This window comes from Anomaloglossus baeobatrachus, chromosome 3 (assembly GCF_048569485.1).
Source record: "Anomaloglossus baeobatrachus isolate aAnoBae1 chromosome 3, aAnoBae1.hap1, whole genome shotgun sequence".
Lineage (NCBI taxonomy): Eukaryota > Metazoa > Chordata > Amphibia > Anura > Aromobatidae > Anomaloglossus > Anomaloglossus baeobatrachus.
In genome coordinates, this window is record NC_134355.1 from 165,138,595 (window position 1) to 165,158,531 (window position 19,937).

Sequence of the window (19,937 nt, forward strand, 5' to 3'; positions counted from 1 at the left end):
AGACTTGGGTAGACGCGGACTGGGTCTCGGTAACCGCCATTTTTGATAAGCTCCAGATTGCTTTTGAAACCTGCACAGAAGCGGAGTTACGGATGCAGTTTTATAACTGCCGACAGCGGCCGCGGGACAGTATCCGAGACTATGCCTTGCGGCTACAGACGGCCTTGCATACGAGGAGGCAGGTGGACCCCATCAATGAGACTGACAGTAACAAAATGCTGGTAGAACAGTTCCTGCAGGGGCTGGGGTCCGCCGAAGATCGTAAGCAACTACGGCTGTGGTCTTTGGAGCGCGCCGACCTGAACTTTACAGTCCTAAAAGACCGGGCCATTAAAGCACTACAGACGGCGGATGCTGGTGCTTCCGACCCGCCATCTTGGCCGGCCGATACTGCTCCCGTCTCGGTAGCAGCCCCCTTGTTGGCCCTGCCGGCCCCTACCGCAGCCACCGGAGCTCCGGAAGATCTGTCGTCGCAAGTCCAGCGCCTGAGTAATGACATCGCCAGGATCCTCGCCGCCCTGCAGCTCAGCGATAGCCCGGAGGATGTCCCCTGGATGCAGCAGAGGAGGAACAATGACAACCGGTATGGACCACCTGTCTGCTACAAATGTAACAAGACTGGTCACTACTCCTAACGGTGTCCTTTAAACGAGCAACCCCTGAGGCCAAGGGCCAATCCTCAGGAATAGACCCTCAAGGCCCAGCTGATTGGCAGGATCAGTACGTTATCAGTACGTTGGAGGTCGCCCCATCATCTCCTTGGCGGTGGACAGTATCCCGACTTTAGCCCTTCTCGACACTGGATCGCAGGTAACGACTATGCCTTATGCGTTATACCAACGTTATTGGCCTGAGAGCGAACTTGCCCCCCCGGACGACATTTTGAGAATCATTGCGGCCAATGAACTCTCTATGACCAAAGTGGGGTTCAAGGAGGTGACTTTGACCGTGGGGTGAGCGGAGCTGAAACGTCAGGGGATGATTGTGGTGCAGAATAATTCTAGCGACCATAATCCTAAGGTGGTCCTTGGGACCAACATGATTGAGAACTGCATGGGAGAGGTGTTGCACCTGTTGCAACAATTGTCTGCCACTGCGGGAGGGGGCCGGAAGAGGGCTCTGCAACGAGAAATCCGGGCTCTCCTGCAGCAGCAACAGGTGAACATGACGGGTGGAGAGATCGGTGGTGTGCGAGTGATGAACTCGGCGCCTTTGGTGATGCCGCCGCAGAGTGAGATGATGATCTGGTGTAGGGCAGCAGTAGATCCCCAGGGACAAGATTACTCGGCAGTGGTGGAGCCCCTGTCTTCGGAACATTGGCCCACAGTAATGGCAGCCAGAGGGGTGATTGATGTCAAGAAGGGGAGAGTGCCCGTGAGAGTGCTGAACTGCGGGGAGGAAGAGGTTAGGCTACCCTGCTATGCCACCATAGCCAAGTTGTTCACTGTAGACGCACATGCCATCCATGAAACAACCTCCACGATCACCACATCGCAGTCAGGCAGCGACCCTCCACCCGAACAGTTAGAGGATTGGTGCCGGGAGTTGCATGTCGGCACCGAGTCTACACCCACACATCACAAGGAAGGGGTATATCGGGTAGTGCAAGAGTACAGGCAGGTCTTCAGCAAACACCCGTTAGATTTCGGGAGGATTAAGGGGGTTTAGCACCATATCCCCACAGGCACACATCAATCCTATTAAAGAGAGGTACAGACCAATCCCACCTGCACACTACAAGTGCGCCAAAGATATGTTGAGGAACATGAAAGAGGCAGGGGTCATCCTTGATAGTTGTAGTCCCTGGGCAGCTCCGTTGGTGCTGGTGAAGAAGAAAAATGGTACCATGAGAATGTGTGTGGATTACCGGAAGATTAATCAGATAACGCATAAAGATGCATACCCTCTCCCTCACATTGAAGAGTCATTGGCTGCACTCAAGACTGCTAATTATTTGTCTACCCTTGATCTTACTAGTGGCTACTGGCAGGTGGCGGTTGAAGAGAAAGACCGCGAGAAGACTGCATTCGCTACTCCAATGGGACTCTGCGAGTTAACATTATGCCTTTTGGGCTGTGCAATGCCCCGGGAACCTTCCAGAGGCTCATGGAGTGTTGCTTGGGGCATCTCAACTTCGAGACTTTTCTGCTGAACCTGGATGATGTGATTGTTTATTCCAAGACATATGAAGCTCATTTGGATCACCTGGCAGAAGTGTTTGCAGCCCTCTCCAAGTACGGAATGAAGTTAAAGCCCTCTAAGTGACACCTGATGAAGTACCTCAGGCATGTGGCGAGCGCTGAAGGAGTGGCCCCGGACCCCGAGAAAATCACCGCCATCCAGAGTTGGCCGCAACCTACCACGGTGAAAGAGGTGAGGCAGTTCCTGGGCCTGGTGGGCTACTATCGTCGCTTTATCAAGGGGTACACCAAGATGGCTGCGCCTATGCAAGACCTCCTCGTGGGACAGACCAAGAATGGCAGAACTCCCGGAGCCCCATTTGCCTGGGGCGGGAAGCACGAGGAGTCCTTCCAGCAATTGAAGTTGGCCCTGACGGGGGAGGAAATCCTGGCCTATCCCGACAATGGACTCCTGTTCATTCTTTACACAGACGCCAGCAACGTGGGCTTAGGTGCTGTCCTGTCCCAAATGCAAGATGGCTGGGAGAAGGTGATCGCCTACGCAAGCAGGAAGCGTCGGCCGACAGAGATGAATCCCGAGAATTACAGCTCTTTCAATTTGGAGTTCTTGGCACTCATTTGGGCAATAACAGAAAGGTTCAAACATTACCTGGCATCACCGCTTACACGGACAACAACCCTTTGGCGCATCTGGACACGGCAAAACTGGGGGCCTTGGAGCAGCAATGAGTGGCCCGGCTAGCCAACTATGACTTCACCATTAAGTACAGGGCAAGAACACCAACGCAGATGCATTGTCCCGAATGCCACACCTACCCGATGAAGAAATGGAGGAAGACGGTCTGGAGGAGATCGAGTTGCCCGCATTTCATCAGCCAAGGGACGAGAAACCCTATGTTGGTCAACAGCAAGTGAACCTCGACCCGATGCCCAGCCAGGGGTGGCAGGAAGCTCAAGATCAGGAGCCTGCAGTCCAGCTCGTCAATATGATGATTGCCCAAGGCACTTCCAGACTGGAACCTACAGCCCCCTCTGAAGCTTAGCGGTTGTGGAAAGAGAGGGACCGCCTTTACCTGCAACAAGGAAAGCTGTATAGGGGATTGATTAACCCGAAAACACATGAGAAAGTCCGCCAGCTGGTGGAGCCGCAGGCATGCGTGCCCAAGGTCCTGAAGGCTTACCATGACAGAGCCTGGAAGAAGTTGGAGATGCTGCTGAGAGAGCGCTTCTACTGGAGTGGGATGTGAGAGTCCCTAGAGGCCTGGTGCAGAGAGTTTGGTCCCTGTGCGCTGAGAAGACGGGACGAAACCAGTCAGAAGGCCCCACTGTAGCCGATTGTAACCCGCCAGCCGTTGGAATTGGTCGCTCTGGACCATGTCAAGCTCACGCCTAGCAGGAGCGGATATACCTATGCTCTGACCATCGTAGACCACTACTCAAGGTTCATGGTGGTGGTCCCCGTCAAGGATTTAACAGGCCACACTGCAGCCGGGGTCTTTCAGGCGTACTTCTGCCGGCAGCATGGTTACCGAGAAGCGGCCCGACTTGGTGGACATGTACAATATTATCCTCTGCAGCTCCACCAAGTGCACACCTGCGTACCTGATGAGAGCCCGGCCGGGAAGGCTGCTGGTGGATTTAGAATTGGATGTCGAAGTACCTGAAACTCTTCCCTCCACTGCCAATTGGGATCTCAAGCGACTGAAGCAGTACCGGCAGATCCAAGAGTATGTGGAAAAGAACTTGCGCCAGAGTCCGTAGAGGCAAGAACAACGCTTCAACAAACGGGCTCAGGCTGCCCCGTTCGGACCCGGAGATGTGGTGCTGAAAAGGAAAAGGAGAACGCATAAGCTCGACGACCAGTGGATGAGGACCCCCTACATTATACAGCCTACAAGATGGGAAGATAGGAAGACGTATCTGATTAGTCGTGACCAGGGGAAGACCACAGCCACTGTTTCCAGGGACAACCTGAAGAAGTACCCAAGGTCCCTGAAGCTGGTGGACGAGGTTCCTGCTCCTACGCCAAGCGTGTAAATGAAGAAGGAGGTTATCCACACAGTGATGGGTGATTTTCCGGCTGATTAGCCTATGTAGAATGGCGCGATAATTGTTCCCGTTATAATGTTTCCACAACCCGTAGAAGAGATAGAGCCAGAGAGGTCTGTCAGCGAGTCACCAGAGCAAGCGCCCAGGGATGCACCTACACCACGCCCCCGCAGGTCTCTGCCAGCCCTACCTAACACTCAAGAAGAGGGACCTGTCGTCCCCTCTCCTCCACTAGCCCCACACGAGAGTATTGGGCTCAGAAGGTCCACACGCCCTAACTTCAGTCAGCCCCCGCTCAGATACAGGGAGACCGCAATCTAGGGGTGTTGCATGTTGATCGTGTAAATGGATGTGTGAATGAATTCCAATTAACCGAGATTCTCACCTGATTCAGAGTATTAAAGTGGTAGTGGTTCCCGGCTACCAATCAATTCAGTTCCCCGTTGGGACCCTTTGATATTCCCCGTTTCAATACCCTTATAAAAAGACATGGCTGAGAACTTGCAGGCCAACCCAAAAACTATTGGGTCTTGTAAATAGAGGAGAGGCTGGTTGGAGGAAGGGCCTGCGGCAGAGTAGGCCGAGGTCCTGTCACCACGGAAACCGGTGACTACCCTCCGGGTCAGGGGTCCCCTGGACGTGGGGCCTCTGAAAGAGACTGCCGGGTAAGGAACTTTTTACCCGGCCCGTTGGGCAACACCCAGATCCGAACCCGTTTCCTGGACTGGGGAAAAGGGGTGCGCACCAGTGCTTAGCGGTGGCATCAGGGCTAGGTTTGTTTGGGTGGGCTAAGGTGAAAAGGACCCGGTCCCATCCCATCCCGGTTAATAAAAATGTTTTTATGCAAAGTTTAAGTAAGCTGCCTCCCGAAAGGAAAGAAACCAGCATATCCATGAAAGTAAATATGTTATTATACTTGTATATGTCTTTCAAAAACTTTTATCTTTTTCAGTTAAACAAAATAAACCGGTGGTGGTCGGACAGCCCGCGGACGGTCTGTGTTTAACCAAGGGGGAGTGTGACGCCCTGGCCAGGCCAGGTAGTCAAAAATAGGCCCCTACACAACACCTTCCCTCTCAGGTGACATCAGCCGACCTTCAAAACCCTAGTCACCCCCCCTCAGGGCTAGATACACACACCAGAGGGCGGAACCAGGCAGTTGGAAGACGCTCACCAAGGAGTCCAGACAGCCCGGGGAGGGAAAGTAAACAGCTGAAGTTAGATTCTGTTAGAGTTCAAGTTGGAGAGGAGTGTGGGCTGGAGCTGTGTCCAGCTCCATCAGAGGCGAATACCCCAAATTGAACGGCGCCAGGGTAGGAGCCCTGGTGCCACTGGCTAGGAGGCAGACGGCGCTCTGCATCTGCAGGAGCCGAGAAGACGGCTCGGTTGAACCGAGGTGGACCGGGACAGGGTTGTAGCCCACTGGTACCGATCCGGGGAGCCGACTCGGAAACCGGAGCACACAGGGGGGTACTCGGACCCTGAAGCCAGGACCAGAAACGACTGGAACCAGCTAATTAACCGATTGAGGCCAAGACTAGAGGTCCTGTCCCACCCACAGTCCCGATTGAAGACAACAGCCCACCAAGGGGGATAACAGGCCACCGCCAAGGCTCAGAGATCCCACGGGCCAGTGTCTGCGGGCAAGGGCTCCTTAGGCTACAACCTGCCTGGAGTGGACTCCTGAAGTTGCAAGCACAGGCAGTCCACCGTTCTAAAAAGTGCAGGAGAAAGACAGAGACCCCCAGCCGGGTGGGGGACAGGAACACAGCCGGCTGCGGGCACTGACCACCATTACCTTGGTTTACCAGAGACTCGTGTGTTTCCTTCAATAGTGAGTACACCAGCACCCTGCGGTCGCCCATCTCCCTGCACCAACAAACCCTCAACGGGTCCCGGGGCCACCATCCCTGCCCACGGAGGGGTTAACAGCTTGCTGCACAACATCTCCCTCGGGTGCCCCGTAACTGCAGCGGTGGTGTCCAAACTCACCACATACCGTGGGTGGCATCACAAACCTAGTACGGCCCAGCCCGTACATATACGTCCTACATCCACCACCCCCCAGCCCTATTCATTCAGAGTGTCCGCAGGATCCCCCGGGTCCGGAGACCCTCGAGCCACCCACCGGAAGGCCCGGACCCGAGCAGCGGCAGGCTGCCAGCACGGGGGCGGCACATTAGGATCCAAATCGCTGCGTTGAAAAAAGCAAAGTGCTCATGGATTATGCACAATCTACATAGATTGTGCTGGGGACGCAGGACGCATGCATTTACACTGCAGTGCTAAACATGCGAAACAAAGAGGACAAAGAAGGAAATGGCCCTTGAATGATTGCAAACAAGAATAAAAGTTTATTGAAAAATATTATCAAAATATTTAATCATTAGTATCAAAACAGTTAATAAATTTGCAAGGAGAATAAAATCGAGGTCAAAGAGATGTAGGTGGATAACATTGATGAGTACAATAGAGAACACAATTGTAATAAAACCAGAACACCACCTCTATTAACCCTGCCAAGATGAAAAGGGGTTTGTAAAAGAACCAGGTAAGTGGCTCTTATAAAAGGCTGCAGTAAAACCGGACACCACAACGATGACCAAAGGCCAACAGGGGCCCCTGTAGTTGTGTGGAGGTAACCAGGGGAGTGGGTGTATGAAAGTCGTGAATCACAGAGGTAAGGCTGCAAAGGTTAAAGGAATGGGGTTACCCCAGACAGAATAATATTCAAGGTGACTAGAAAATAGTCATGGGTCACGAGGGTAAGGCAAAAGATCACTATATATGCAGCCCACCAATTGTTAAAAACATACCCAGAGGTTATAGTACGTGAAAATAGTCGTAGGTCACGGAGGTAAGGCTGCAAAGATTAGGAGATAAAGCTACCTCAGATGGAAAGCCAATCAGTATGGTTAGAAATAAACCGTAGAACATAGGGGTAAAGCCAAGAAGTGCCTACATAAAAAATGCAGCCCCCTTATTATCAAAATCAAACCATATGGGGTATATGAAAAAACACAGTATTATATGTGTATGAGGTGGGAAAGGAAGGAAAAAGGGGGGGGGGGGAATTGTGCGGTAAACAGATGTGCCAATGTTAACCAGAGCTATAAAGAAGAAAATGGCACTTCCTTCGTATAATTTCAAAGGATGCTGGGGTGCACTTCAGGTTCCAAGGCCATGTAAACAAGAAGTAACAAGGCACTCCCAGAATTTAATGAAAGGTATATTTATTAATGTGCTTGACAACAAGAACGTTTTCGGCCCAAAATTGGACCTTCCTCAGTGGAACATATGTGAGGAGGAACGTAGTGTGGACTGCAGGCGCGGAATCCACCGCTGCATGGGGGCCGCCAATTTTGGGCCGAAAACGTTCTTGTTGTCAAGCACATTAATAAATGTCAACCAGAGCAGCAAATTAGTAAATTAAATATATATAGCCCAGATACATAAACCTGTGTAAAACAGGGAATGCCAAAGGGTATGCAAAAGTAAAAATTTGTTCCTGTGGTGGACAGTGGCACATCCGCAAACCGGACCATCCAGTGGTAAAGTGGAGGAGAAGGGACTGGAAGGTAAAGGAGTATGGAAGGATAAGTATACTGCAAGCAAAGTATAAGGAGAGAGACCATGTCAGCAAAACACAGTGTGAATGGATACCCAAAGTATCGCTGGCACGTGCAATGCAAGAGCCAGAAATTACCTGGTGGGGTGGCAGAGCGAGGTGGTGGAGTTATGGCTCCAGTGCTAAACATGCGCACGAACCCTAACACTGCTTCCGGGTTCGTTCATTACTAGGGACGATCGAATACCCTATTATTTGCTTTGACAGCTATTCACCGAATACCTCGCCGCTATTCGAGTATTCGCGAATATTCGGGCCCCAATGTAAGTCTATGGGAAACTCAAATAATTTTACGTTGAACCTGTCGGTGACCTGTGGTGACTGAGGAAAAGGCTAAAATCGATGGGAAAAGGCTAAAATAGAATGGGTACAGCCTGTAGAATGTGCCTGACTGCATTTCTGGTGTCTTTGAATAACGTGGTCAGAGCAGCACACGGCGTTTACTTAGTGGCCAGAACAGCTCTCAAACCAAAGTAAACAGGGGAAATTGCTAAGAATCTAAGATCTAGTGCCTAATAAATGTAATAAAATGTCAAATCAAGCCCCGACCTCCCAAAAAAATAACACTTTAGCATATGTTCACACTTTTCGTTTTTTACATATTGGTGTCTGTCTCATACCTTCTTTTTTGGGACATATTTGACAGCACTTTAAAAGGTCAGCTACAATGTGCCCGTTGGGATGTTGACTTTGCCCTCCTCCTACTCCACCAGCACCACCGGCTCAAGTGGCCCTCTAAGGGCCACTGGCTGTTCTCAAATCTCAGACTTCATAGGGCTCTCAGGTGGGCCCTATAACATACATTGGGGAGGGATGGCAGTCATTTGGACTTTTCTGCGTCCCCTATATGATTAGTGCGAAAGTTGGAATACGTACTCCATGACACTTTACAGTGCTATTGCCAATGTGGCCATTTGGATGTTGGCCTTGCCCTCTTCCTCCTTCTCCTCCCCCACCAGCACCACCATCTCCAGTGGCCCTCTATTCAAATTGTATTCAAATGATTCAGAAATGTATGTTTTATGGACAAATGACCACCACACTGGGACATCGAAGCTGATGTCGTTGATGATGATTGCATCTGACCAAAAGCAAGTTTGGAGCAGGATGCATCATCACCTGCTTCCTAGACCACAGTTTGTGAAGCATGCAGCACCGTGGAAGTGGCAGTTGTTTCACTCTTGAACTCAGGCTTTATTCCACTAGCTAACACTGAGGATTTAAAAAAATTCAGTTTCCCCAGGGGGAATGGTTCAGACACTATGGAGCACTGCATCAGTAGGTACACCCAACAGTTATTTTTCAGAAAAATTGTTAGGGTTTGCAACAGGGCCTAACATGCCAAGTAGTTTAATACATTCAGTTCCCCTAGGGTGTAGTGGTTCAGACATCATGCAGCTAAGCATCACAAGGTACTCCCAAGAGCTCCCAACACCTTATTTTAAAAAAAATTGGTAGTATAAGCAACAGGGCATAAGATGCCAAGAGGTTTAATACATTGAGCTTCCCCAGGGGATAATGGTTCAGACACTATGGAACACTGCATCAGTAGGTTCTCCCAACAGCTTTTTATTAAAAAACAGGGCATATTTTATTAAAAATAAGCAACAGGGATAACATGCCAAGGAGTTTAATACATGCATTTTGTCACATCGCCAAAAGGTCGCAGAAAGACTCTGTTCCACAAGCCGATTTGGCAAAGTCTCAAGGGCTATCAATCGTGCAATGTGTGCAGTTATGGTTTCTGCCCTTGGGTGCGTAACAGGGTATTTTCGCTTCTTTTTGAAGGTCTGTGGTATGGACAACTGAACGGAACGCTGGGACTCCGAAGTGGATGTGGTCATTGATGATTGAGCTTGGCCAACATCAGCTTGGGAGAAGGAGGCATCAGCGCCACCTTCTTGCACACCAGTTTGGGAAGCAGGCAGCCCAGCGGAAGTGGCAGAGTTTTGAGTCTGGAACTCAGGCTTTATTCCACTAGCTAACACCGAGGATTTAAAAAAATATCAGTTTCCCCAGGGGAGAATGGTTCAGACACTATGGAGCACTGCATCAGTAGGTACTCCCAACAGTTATTTTTCAAAAAAGTGGTAGGGTTTGCAACAGGGCATAACATGCCAAGGAGTTTAATACATTCAGTTCCCCTACGGTGTAGTGGTTCAGACATCATGTAGCTAAGCATCACCTAGGTACTCCCAACAGTTTTTGGGGTTTTTTTTTTTCAAAAAATTGGTAGGATTTGCAACAGGGCATAACATGCCAAGGAGTTTAATACATTTTGTTTCCCCAGGGGATAATTGTTCAGACACCATGTAGCCAAGCATCACAAGGTACTCCTAAGAGCTCCCAACAGCTTTTTTTTTTAAACTCGTTTTATTGAAGGTTAAGTATATCATTACAACAAAAGTCAATTCAGCAATTTGTACAATAATAATATGTGTAAATTGGTTAATAGCTAGATTGATAATACATCAACAATCAAGTCAACATCTATTACTTTCAGTATGGCATTGGTACAGTAGATATTTCAAAGGTGTCAGCTCGCGAGCCATATCCAACCTGGGGCAAAAAGCCCATATTGACAAGGAATGTACAACCTAAGTGTCAGGGACCACGTCACATTGCTGATACGGAGTTTTATGGATTACATATTTCTCTTTCCCCATCACTGGTAGTATCAATTATTACTGCGACAGTAATGACTGTAGGTTATCGGTCAGGGAACCGGGTGATCCCCCGGTCAAGGGTGAACCCAACCATCTGCCCCATATTTTGTCAAATTTGTTTAAAGAACCTCTCGTCTTAAATACAAATTGTTCTAACGGAATTATAGCATTTACCAATGCAATCCAAGAGGCTCTAGTGGGGGGATGAGTGCTCATCCAATTTAGTATAATGCCCTTCCGGGCCAAAAACAGGACCTTTTTTATTAATAGATTCTCATCTTGGGACCAGGAGTGTACATCTACCACACCGAATAAACACAGAATTGGGCTCATAGTAACCGTTTTTTGAAGTATGGTTGAAAGAGTCGCTATAACCTCACCCCAATAGGAGTGAATGACCCGGCATTCCCATATCATGTGCCAGAAATCTGCACCGTCTCTCCCACATCTCGGACAACCCACTCCCACCAATTTATTCATCTTTTTCAGTCTCTGGGGAGTGATATAACTCTGGTGTATTATGTATAATTGGATCAGTCTATTATTAATTGCGGGAGAGACCAGAGTGTGGGATTCGACAATGTCGTCCCACACTACATCATCAATTTCAGAAATCCTGGCACTCCACTTCTCCCGGACAGAAAGAGGACTGTTCATGGCTTTGGCCCGAATGAGAGAGGAGTATAGTTTGGAAATAAGACCGCCAGGGCCCTGTGATCTGAAAATTCCAATGATTGGGAAGGAAGAGAATCTAGCCCCACGACCAGAGAACTCAGCCCGAAAGGCGTGCCTGATCTGGAGGTACTGAAACCCGTGAGATTCCGGCAGATCGAATTCCGCTCGCAGTTGCGCAAAAGGGCGGAGTTCACCATCACGGACAATTGAACTCAGGGAGACTATTCCGCAATTCCTCCATTCACCAAAACCCGGCAACCAACAAAAGTGTGGAAGGTCCAGGTTATCCCATAAGGGGGTCTCAATTGGTATGTCATGGAATCCGAATATGGCTTTAGCCTCTTTCCAAATCCTGGCACCTAGTTTGTGTATCGGGAGGACACGGCCCTCAGGGGCTCTCTTCTGATCTGTCAACAGTGGCAATAGAAGATCCACACCCGTGAACTCTGCCAAGAATCCCTCCGGAGAACCCCTCAGCCCAGAAAGTGTCCATTGACCCAGATATTTCAATTGTCCGGCCAGGTAGTATATATAAAGATCAGGAAGGGCCATACCCCCCAGGTCTTTGGGTCTCTGTAATTTGGCCAATTGGACTTTCGATCTGGAAGCACCCCAGACAAAGGTGATCATTAAGGAATCCAGGGTCCGAAAGAAGGAGCGGGGGATCTGCACAAATACATGCTGGTAATGTAGAGACACTTTGGTTGCACTATCATTTTAAGGAGGTTAATCCTTCCCGCCACTGAAAGCGGGAGCTGGCTCCATCTATTAAATTTCTCCCCGACGTGTGATAACAGGGGGGCAATATTTCTTGCTATCATCTCCAAAGGGCTTCTTGACAGTATAATCCCAAGGTATTTAAAGTGATCTACCACTGGAACCCTACATATGTGGGTGTTCGCCGTTTCCTCTCTGTCCCGAGACAAGAAGAGGAGGTACGACTTTGACCAGTTTATTGTCAGGCCCGAGAACTCCCCGAATCGGTCAATTAGTTCCACAGCCCTAGGAATGGAGGAATCCGGATCAGATGCAAACAATAACAAGTCGTCTGCATACAGAGACAAGCGTTCATCTCCCTTACAGTGCTTCACTCCACGGTAAATTGGGTCTGCCCGAATGCGCACCGCCAACGGCTCCATGGCCAGGGCGAACAGGAGAGGGGATAGGGGACATCCCTGTCTGGTTCCCCTCCCCAGGGGAAAAGTTTCCGACACCCCGCCACCCACCTGAATGTTAGCAGATGGTGCTTTATATATAATCTCAATCCATCTAATGAATTCGTTGCCGAAACCAAATGCCCGCAGTAATTCCAGCAGGTATAGCCACTCTATAGAGTCAAAGGCCTTGGCCGCATCCAATGAGACCAGAGCCCAATCCTCCCCTAACTTGGTGCCCATCTGTAAGACCACCTGCGCCCTCCTCAGGTTATCCGAGGTACTCCAACCCGGAATGAATCCAGACTGGTCTTCATGTATTATGGAGGAGATTACTTTGTTGAGTCTAGTTGCTAGTATTTTGGTGAGAATTTTATAGTCAGAGTTCAACAAAGAGATCGGTCTGTACGAGCCACAGTCCAATGGATCCTTGTCTGGTCTCAACAGCAGAACGATGGTTGCCTCATAGAAAGAGTCAGGCAACCGTCCCCTGCGGAACGAAGCCTCAACCGTTTCCAGGAGGGCTGGAGCAAGCGCCCCCCTGATATTTGTCAAACATTTCAATCGGGAGTCCGTCCGGACCGGAAACCATACCCCTGTTAAGGGCCCCCATCGCCCCTACCTCCATACTAATGGGCTCATCCAAGGCCGATCTCTGGGCCGAAGTCAATCTGGGAAACTCCAGACCTCGTAGATAATCAGCGATCTCCTCCCTTGACACTGTCAGTCTGGATTCCATTGACGGAAGTGACTGGTTCCTCACTAAGGTCTCTAATCTTAAGGACCGCAGGTGAACTATTGGATTGGTGCACCAAGAACGCTAGTAAACTACTAGATTGGTTCCCTTGCTCAAAATACCTCTGGTTCGTGAAGAAGACATGTCTCTTAGCCTTATCTTGCAAGTACAGAAGATATTTCCTCCCAGCCTGTAGCCATTGAGATCTGTTTTCCTCAGATGGGTCCGAGGTAAATCGATAATCTAGCGTTCTATTTTGAGTGGCCAATTCCTCCTCCTCTCTGGCCGCCTGTTTCTTGAGATAGGAGATAGAGGAATGACAACATCCCCTCAAATACGCTTTAAGTGCATCCCAATAGGCCGAGTGATTTTCTTCTATGGAATTTGTCTCAGTATATGCCCTGATTTGATCAGGAATCCTATCATTGGTTCCAAAGAGTGAAAGCCACCAAGGGTTAATTTTCCGTGATAGTTTGTGTGATTTACATCCCTCCAATTTAATGCCTACAAATACCGGGGAGTGATCTGATACTGATCTGGGCAGGTGACATACCGATTGTATATGAGCACAGACTCTCTCGTTTCCACAGATGTAGTCAATTCTAGATAGGGAATTTTTCCCCGGAGTATAACATGTATATTCTCTCAGTACTGGGTTATAAAACCGCCACATGTCGTACCATCCCACCTCCTGTAGGAATGCACTCAGTCTAGTTTGTATCGTAGGCGAGATTGGGACCTGTCGGGTGCTGAATCTATCCAGTCCTGGGTTATTAATCAAGTTAAAGTCCCCCATGCAGAGCACCAAAGCTTGTGGGAATTGTGAGGCAAACTTAGCCGCCTCATACAGTATCGAGATTCCCGTCGCAGGGGGGATGTATATGGCCAGGATCACTATCATTACCCCATCGATATGAGCCTGGATAAACACATACCTCCCATCATTATCCTTTATAATCTTACCCGGGTCCCAACGCAGTGTTTTGTGGATTAGCACTGATACTCCCCTAGAATATGAGGAATGAACAGAATGAGCTGACCATTGAACCCAAGGCTTCTGAAGCACTCTAGTGGTCTCCAACAATAAGTGGGTCTCTTGTAAACATACAATCTGAGCTTTGGATCTTTTGATATGTGCGAATACTGCCGCCCTTTTCCTGGATGTGCCCAGTCCCCGAACATTCCATGTCATCAAGCTTAAAGCCATTGAAAGATACCACTTGCTAGAGTGAATGGAAAATGTCAAAAACTTAACCTACAGTAGAACTTGGGTAAACGTACCCTTGAATGCAAACAATCGGCTGCACTTACGCAGCCGACAAGAACTGGTCCAGTAGTGTGACCAGGAGAGATTTTCCCTAGCAACGACTAGGGTGAACCAACGTGGCTAGATGGTGTACTTGGTATCAGGGGTGTCCTCAAACAAGGACTTAAGCGTCTCCTGCAGTCCAATAACTTGAATTTTGTCAATTACCTTGCTACATACCATTTAACATGCATAAATTAGAGAAAGAACAAGTATAGAGGGGTATGGAAATAAGGGAGAGAAGAAGGGGGGAGAAGGAAAGAGAAAGAGGGTAGGGGAAGGAGAGAAAGAGAGAGAGGAGAAGACAGATGAGAGAGAAGAAGAGAGAAGAAAAAGAAACAAAAAAGAGGAAGGGGGGGGAGGGAGAATGTAGAAAATGGAGAAGTATGGAGGGGGGAAGAAATGTGAGAAAGGAAAAAATGTAGAGGGGGGAGGACATGGGAGGAAGCTGGGGGGGAGAGGGGGAGGGAGGGGGGTGAGGGTGAGGCTGGGGGGGAAGAGCAGAGGGGAGGCCTAAAGAGGGAAGGGGGGATGAGAGGACAAGGGGGGATAAGTGGGGGGGGAGAGGGAGGATAAGGGGTTAAGCAAGGGGGGGAGGGGGAGAGAAGGAATGGAAGTGTGAAGGAAATGAAAGGGAAATTTGCAGGTAGCCTTAGGTTATAAGATACTATGATACATGGTAGCTTAAGAGACTTAATACAGCTCTACAATAGAAATCAACATTATGAACTTAAGTGCGTTGCCAAATGTTGCGAACCCAAAGCGAAGTCCCGTACTGGATCAAGAAATACAGGATGGCATGAGTTCGCTTGAGAGTGCTCTTGGTGCCGCAGCAGCGGTCTGGCCCAAGTCCTGCCTGACTTCACCTTGGTCCGGGTCCCATAAGCGACGCACCTGCGACCAAAGTAATCTGGAACTCAAACTGAACTTAGCAGTGATCGCAGGCCACGTCACATCCAAAGACGCGACCTCCAGCAAACCAGACGCGAGGGGGCCGACCAGGAAACCGGCTCAATGGAGGGCCAATAATGATCGCACCCAGTAACTCACATACTTCCGGAGGGCCACAAGTGCACCAGCGCATCTTGATATGATCATCAGCTTGTCAGCGATCTGGAACCAGGAGATCGGGGAACGGGCGCATCAGTGATCCCGAGCCCCGCTCCACTCACACGACAGAAGAAGAGTAGGAAAAAAAATAATTTGCGCCTTCAGTAACAAGGGACATCGAATACCAGCAGTGGAGGATCATAAAGCGATCGCAACAGCGATTTCAGACACGACGTCCCAGGAATTAGAATCGCATTACCGACCTCACTCCGGAGAAGAAGGAATAAGTGGGTCAAAACCGCGGTGCCAGCACAACAACAACCATCTGGACGTCGCCCATATCTGCAGCTCATCAGCGTTTTCTTTTCAGTGAGTTGATCCAGTCATCCGCTTCCGCAGGAGAGGTGAAGAACAGGGAACGCTCTTGATGAACCACTATGAGATGAGCTGGGAAGATCATGGAGTAGGCAATTTGGTGTTCTCTAAGGCGTCTTTTCACATGGATGAAGGATGCCCTTGTTTTCTGGAGAGATGCAGAGAAGTCAGGGAAGATCAATATGGAAGCGTTGTTATGTGAGATCGGGCCCTTGCGTCTCGCTGCACTAAGGATCGCGTCTCTATCCCTGCTGCTCAACAGTCGGGCCAAGAGGGGTCTGGGCTGCGCTCCCGGAGGAGGAGGTCTGGCCGGCACCCGGTGGGCTCTTTCTATGGCGAAGGCCGCTGATAACATCGCATCAGGGAAAGTTTCGGAAAGCCATGTTTCCATGAACTTACATGGGTCGCTCCCTTCTGTGCTCTTCGGCATCCCTAGGATTCTTAAATTGTTGCGACGCAGGCGATTTTCCAGATCATCAGCCCTCTGTGCCCAGTTGTTTGCCGCACTTTCCAAAGAGGATAGTCTGCCCGGCGTCGCTCTTGCGTCGTCCTCCAGAGTGGAGATCCGCTGCTCCATCTCCTTTACCCGCTATCTTAGGTTTTGAAAATCCAGCCTGAGGAGACCCACATCGATCTTAACCTCCTCAATTTTGCCAGTCAGCGACACTTTTGAATCCTGGATCGCTGCAAGTAATTGCGTAGTGACTTGCTGCAAGGTCATCTCCTGCGATCCCTTGGATCCGGCCTCCATGTCCTCCTCCTCCTCCGCCTCACTGGCTTCCCGCTCTGTCTGTTTACCGGCGCCATCTTGCTGGGAGTCTCGGGCAAATTTCTTCAGCTTCTCAGCCGCTGCAGCACTGCGACCCCTACTCATATTACCGGTCAGAATGATCACCGCACCACAGGTAATCCGGAGGTGTATTTAGGCACCAATTTCGGCAGGATTAATAGGATAAATCAGCGTTGGACTACGGAGCTGCTCTCAAGTGCGACCGCTCATGCTGCCTGCTGGCCACGCCCCCCCCTGCTCCCAACAGCTTTTTATTAAAAAATGGTAGGATAACAACAGGGCATAACATGCCAAGAACTTTAATACATTCAGTTCCCCTAGGGTATAGTGGTTCAGACATCATGTAGCTAAGCATCACAAGGTACTCCCAAGAGCTCCCAACAGCTTATTTTAAAAAACAATGGTAGCATAAGTAACAGGGCATAATATGCCAAGAAGTTTAATACATTTAGTTTCCCCAGGGGATAATGGTTCAGACACTATGGAGTACTGCATCAGTAGGTTCTCCCAACAGCTTTTTATTAAAAAATGGTAGCATAAGCAACAAGGCATAACATGCCAAGGAGTTTAATGCATTCATTTTCTCACACCGCCAAAAGGTCGCAGAAAGACTGTTCCCACAAGCCGATATGGCAACATTTTCAAGGGCTATCAATTGTGCAATGTGTGCAGTTATGGTTTCTGCCCTTGGGTGCGTAACAGGGTATTTTCGCTTCTTTTTGAAGGTCTGTGGTATGGACAACTGAATGGAATGCTGGGACACCGAAGCGGATGTGGTCGTTGATGATTGAGTTTGGCCAACATCAGCTTGGGAGAAGGAGGCATCAGCGCCACCTTCTTGCATACCAGTTTGGGAAGCAGGAAGCCCAGGGGAAGTGGCAGAGTTTTGAGTCTGGAACTCAGGCTTTATTCCACTAGCTAACACCGAGGATTTAAAAAAATTCAGTTTCCCCAGGGGAGAATTGTTCAGACACTATAGAGCACTGCATCAGTAGGTACTTCCAACTGTTTTTTTTCAAAAAATTGGTAGGATTTGCAACAGGGCATAACATGCCAAGGAGTTTAATACATTTTGTTTCCCCAGGGGATAATTGTTCAGACACCATGTACCTAAGCATCGCAAGGTACTGCCAAGAGCTCCCAAAAGCTTATTTTAAAAAAAAAAATTAGTAGCATAAGCAACAGGGCCTAACTTGCCAAGGAGTTTAATGCATTTAGTTCCCCTAGGGTGTAGAGGTTCAGACATCATTTAGCTAAGCATCACAAGGTACTCCTAAGAGCTCCCAACAGCTTATTTTAAAAAAAATCGGTAGCATAAGCAACAGGGCATAATATGCCAAGAAGTTTAATGCATTTAGTTTCCCCAGGGGATAATAGTTCTGACACTATGGAGCACTGCATCAGTCAGTACTCCCAACAGCTTTTTATTCAAAAATGGTAGGATAAGCAACAGAGCATAAGATGCCATGAAGTTTGAAACATTCAGTTTCCACAGGGGATAATGGTTCAGACGCTATGGAGCACTGCATCAGTAGGTACTCCCAAGAGCTCCCAACAGCTTATTTTAAAAAAATTGCTTTGATTTGCAACAGGGCCTAACATGCCAAGGAGTTTAATACATTTTGTTTCCCCAGGGGATAATGGTTCAGACACTATGGAGCACTATATCAGTAGGTACTCCCAAGAGCTCCCAACAGCTTATTTAAAAAAAAAAAAGGTTTGATTTGCAACAGGGCCTAACATGCCAAGGAGTTAATACATTCAGTTCCCCTGGGGTGTAGTGGTCCAGACATCATGTAACTAAGCATTACAAGGTACTCCCAAGAGTTCCCTACAGCTTATTTAAAAACAAATTGGTAGGATTTGCAACAGGGCATAACAAGCCAAGGAGTTTAATACATTCAGTTTCTCCAGGGGATAATGGTTCAGACACTATGGAGCACTGCATCAGTAGGTACTCCCAACAGCTTTTTAATAAAAAAATGGTAGCATAAGCAACAGGGCATAACATGCCAAGGAGTTTAATACATTCAGTTTCCCCAGGGGATAATGGTTCAGACACTATGGAGCACTGCATCAGTAGGTACTACCAACACCTTTTTTTAAAAAAAAATTTGTAGGATAAGTGTGATGCCCTGGACTAGTCAGGTCGTGCCAGGTAGTCCCATGCACACACACCCCCTCCCTAGAAAGGTGACAGCAGCCAAACTTCAAAACCCTTGTCACCTCCCTCCAGGTTTGATGTCCACACCAGAGGGGTGGAGCCAGGTGGTTGGTTCTGCCCACCGAGAAGTTCACAGGCCTGGAGGCGGGAAAAATAGTGAGTAGAGAGAGTAGCTTTGACAGTGGAGGAGACAAGTCGAGTTCTAGGGCAGACCTGTGACCAGGCCTGCCAATAGTCTACTCAGGTGGCTGGGTTGGAGCCCAGTCACCTCTGGCAAGGAGGCAGACGGTGGTGGCCGCCTGCAGGATCTGGGATTCCAGCCGGTGGAACCGTAGGGACCGGGGTCGGGCGGTGGCCCGCCGGTACCGAACCGGGGAGCCGATTGGAAACCGGAGCACCAGGAGACCCAGACCCAGTACGAAGCCCAGAACCCACTAGGCTAAGTCGAATCAACTGATTGAGGACTGGACTTTAGGACCTTTCCCACACAAGACCCGACCTATGTACCAGCCGCCACCATTTTCACCCAGTGTGCCGTCAGTGAGATGTAGTGTCCCTGTCCACTTCCGCTTGTCCACGTGTCTGTGGTTAAGTGGACCTTCCCTGTTATGGCGTTGGTGAGAGCCCGTTTGATGTTTACGGACATGTGATTGTGGAGCGCGGGGACGGCACAACGAGAAAAATATTGGCGGCTAGGCACAGAGTACCGATGTTCTAACACTGCCAAAAGGTCGCTGAAAGCCTCTGTTCCCACAAGCTGATACGGCAACATCTCCAGGGCTATCAATTGTGCAATGTGTGCAGTTATGGTTTCTGCCCTGGGGTGCGTAACGGGATATTTTCACTTCTTTTCGAAGGTCTGTGGTAAGGACAACTGAACGGAACGCTGGGACACCGAAGCTGATTTCGTTGATGATTGAGTTTAGCCAACATCAGCTTGGGAGAAGGAGGCATCAGCACCACCTTCTTGCACATTAGTTTGGGAAGCAGGCAGCCCAGGGGAAGTGGCAGAGTTTTGAGTCTGGAAATCGTGTTTTTCACCTGGAGCTGTCAACCACCTAGTGGTGTGCTTGGCTAACATATGGTTTCTCATGCTGGAGGTGCCCAAGCTGGAAGTATTTTTGCCTCTTTTAAGCTTGGTCTGACAGATTTGACAAATGGCAACCACTTGGTCTGAAGGACTCCTGGAAAAAAACTCCCACA